At 37.5% G+C, this 3,966-nt stretch overlaps 1 pseudogene; it reads left to right on the top strand.

Annotated features, from left to right (window-relative positions):
* The first annotated feature begins 1,587 nt into the window (after positions 1–1,587).
* Positions 1,588–2,100, top strand: LOC105740946 (annotated as a pseudogene).
* Positions 2,101–3,966: the final 1,866 nt, after the last annotated feature.

Here is a 3,966-nt window from a genome sequence, read left to right as displayed (position 1 = left end):
GTGCAGCAAGTAACTTTGTAAACATAATCTAGAAAACTTCTGCTACCTCATTTCAAGTTATTGTTATAAATACACTGTGGTAATTGATGAAAACATAAACAGATGCATAGAAAAAAATAGAAAGTGCAGAGATGATCACTAGAAATGCATATATAACAATTATTTTACAAATGTGGAAAGGAAATTCATTCATGAAACAAATATTTTGGGAAAACTGGATATCCATATGCCAAAGATACAAAAACAACTTTGACACAAAAATTCACTCAAAAAAGGATGATGAACCTTTGTTTAAAAAAAAACTATAAAATTTCTAGAAGAAAGGCTTTAGGACCTTTGGTTAGAAATAGATACATTGGCTACTGAACTCTTTTAAAATATTTTGCTGAGTTAAAACACCTATAATATTCAAATAATGGAACTTAACAAAAAAAGGGGATACAGATGAATGTCCATTTTGTATATGTGTATTCAAAGTGGTTAGGATAGATATATAGTTACATTCTCTTAATGAATAGAGGGATTTGTTCTAATGGTGTTTGTAAATAGGATATCATGTCTGCATCTTGTATAGCAATTAACCACTAGGAAGAATGTATGCAATGTTTTAATTATTGAAACTGTCCTACCAATTTGATTTGAAACTGTCTCATTGCTATTTGTTTCTCAATAAAACTATGGGGAAAAAAAGAAATAGATACATTAAGAGAAAAAAAGAGAAAGACCAAAAAAAAAGGGCCCAGCCTGATAGCTCAGTGGACTAAAGCACCTGCTTAGGCAGAGTGAAGTGGCTGCTGGGATTTGATCCCAGGCATGCCATGCTGGCCCCACCCCTAGGGCATGCTGAGATGGCAATTGAGACTGGGTGTGGAGGCACACACCTGAAATCCCATCACTTGGGATAATGAAAATAGGAGGATCACTGCAAGTTTTATCTATGTAGTTAGACCCTGTACACCCTGTAGATCCTGTCCTAAATACAGGAAAAAAAAGAGAAAAAGAAATAGATATGTTTATCTATAACAGAATAAATTTGACAAAATTTCATCCAAGTTAAAAACTTGTGCTCTGCAAGGCTTTATGAACCATATACTGAAAAAAAATCATTTTAAGTCATATACCTAGCAAATGTCTTATTCAGAATACATAGACTTCTCAAAATTCAACAAACAAAAGTTCAATTAAAGCTTATATTTCACCAAACAAGGCACAAATTGTGAGTAAACGCATGGCATTTGTGCAACAGTTTTATTCACTGGGGATATGAAAATTAAATCACGGTAAGAGATGACCATTTATTTCATAAAAGTTCAAGAAAGGATAAATTGGGTGGGGGAGACAGCTCAGTGGCATAAGTACCTGACTGGCATGCACAAGGTCCTGAGTTTGATTCAGAGAGAGAGAGAGAGAGAGACAGAGAGAGAGAGAGACAGAGAGAGACAGAGAGAGAGAGAGACAGAGAGAGACAGAGAGAGAGAGAGACAGAGAGAGAGAGACAGAGAGAGACAGAGAGAGAGACAGAGAGAGACAGAGAGAGACAGAGAAAGAGAGAGAGAGATATTTATAATGATCAATAGTAAACCTCTTCCTGTGAGCGGCCTGAGGTAACCTGTGAAAATGGTTCGCTACTCTCTTGACCCAGAAAACCCCACAAAATCATGCAAATCAAGAAGCTCAAATCTTCGTGTTCACTTTAAGAACACGCGTGAAACTGCACAGGCCATCAAGGGTATGCATATCCAAAAGGCCACCAAGTATCTGGAGGATGTCACATTAAAGAAGTAATGTGTGCCATTCCGGCGTTACAGTCATGGAGTTGGTAGATGGGTCCAGGCCAAACAGTGGGGCTGGATGCAGGGTTGGTGGCCCAAAGAGAGTGCTGAATTTCTGCTGCATGTGCTTAAAAACGCAGGGAGTAATGCTGAGCTTAAGGGTTTAGCTATAGATTCTCTGGTTATTGAACATATCCAGGTGAACAGAGCTCACAATATGCGCCACCGTACTTACCGAGCTCATGGTCGGATTAACCCATCCCTGAGCTCCCCCTGCCATATTGAGATGATCCTTACTGAAAAGGAACAAACTGTTCTTAAACCAGAGGAGGAAGTTGCACAGAAGAAAAAGATATCCCAAAAGAAATTGAAGAAACAAAAACTTATGGCATGCAGATTAAATTAAGCATAAAATAAATGCAAATAAAATTAATGTCTATTAAAAATGATAGAAAGTAAAAATAATAATAATGATGATACTGATAGAAAGTAGATGAGCAGTCGCTTGTTCAAGGGAAGATGGCCAAGAGGCAAAAGGAAGCTTTAGAGAGCAATGTGTGTGTTAATCACCATGGTTGCAATGGTATTTTCAGTTTATGCACAGGTCTAAACTAATTAAAAATACACTTTAAATGAGTGTTTACTGCATGTCGAATATACTTCCATGAAGCTGTTTGAAAAAATAATTTAACAGCTTAGAACTGTGCCACAGTACCCATGCCACAGTACCATTGATAGCTCTGCTACAGTGTTTTTCTTTTAGCATCTGAGTTTTCTAAACCAAAGCCTCAGTATTTACAGTGTTCCAATTTTGTGATAAACAAGTGAATTTGGGGTTGCAGTTTGGGTACTCCCTCTTTAAAAGGTTCACCATCACTGGCTTACAGTATGTACTGGTCAATAGGCCTCCCAGTAGAGGAACTTACAGTTGTGAAGTGGAGTTAGAGCCCCACTGCCTCATTTTAAATAGTAAGTTACATAGAACAGAGTAAGAAAGGAACTGGCTTTGGTGCTTTCAGTCGGACTTATCTCTGTTCAAATCTACAGTCTACATTCCCCATCCTTTGAATTCCAGTTGTTTGTTTTGATTATAAACTTAGGGTAAAAGGCCTAGGAGCACTGTAAATATTAAAAATGGTAACATGTGTTAAGCATTAAGCCAACACATAAAAAGAACTTACTAATTGATAGTTGTATGTAGGAAACTGAAACCCAGAGAAATGAAGGTCATAGCTGCTTTCTCAAGGTCATAGTTATATCATAGCATGTACCACATCTCACCTGTCTTCTAAGCTCATGAGTTATCCTCCATGAAGTATGATGCTTTAGTTATATTTTGCAATATCAAGCACAGTATTTGACCAAAAAAAGTGAACTCAAGAGGAACACAAGTAGAATACAGCACAAAATAATTATAGCATCAGTGTCCAAGCATAAGAAAGTTGGCATCCAAAATTCTGCACAGCCTGTAAACTAAAGAATTGACACAGAGTTTGTGTTGGACCTATTTATTTCTATTGACTTCTAAGTGCACCACAGACATAAGCTGGGATTCCTGTGGACAGAGGCCAGAAAGAGGACAGCAAAGCTCAAGAATGTCTCCATCACCGACATGAATTCTTGATCTGAAGTCCAGGAGTTCTTGAGTTTAAAGGACCCATGTGTAACCTTTCTGGGCCCTGTGAACCCACTGAAAACGCATGAAGAAAGTATAGATCCCTTTTCCCCTTCTACTTTGCATTAAATTCTTAAAGAGGTGAGTAAGCTTCCCTAAAATATTAAGAAGAGCTGATTTTAGAAACAGACAAGTTTGAAAAATGTCTTAACCACGAAGGAGCCCTACAGGAATACAATTTCAAATGGGAAGTTTGATCTGTTTTTCATGGTGAAATATAAAACAATGAACAAGCAATACTGAAGCCACCTCTAGGGTTGCAGAGAGGAGACCTCACAGGCAGAGGATGCTTGAACAATTGGGCTGACAGTGTGGACTGGCTTGAGCAGTGGGCAGGTGGCCAATAGGGTCAAAATAAAGTTGGTCAATTTTTCTCTACCCTATTCGCAACCCTTTATTCAATCTTAATAAAATCTTTATAATATAATCCACAATGTTCAAAAGATCTTCAATTCACTCCCGCAAAACAACAATCATTCTCAATATCTATCACATTGTAGGCTGCTGTTTAAAAATCAA

This window comes from Octodon degus, unplaced genomic scaffold, assembly GCF_000260255.1.
Source record: "Octodon degus isolate 3935 unplaced genomic scaffold, OctDeg1.0 scaffold00244, whole genome shotgun sequence".
NCBI classification, from domain to species: domain Eukaryota; kingdom Metazoa; phylum Chordata; class Mammalia; order Rodentia; family Octodontidae; genus Octodon; species Octodon degus.
Note: the sequence above shows the minus strand (reverse complement) of the source record. Positions and strands in the feature narration are given on the sequence as shown.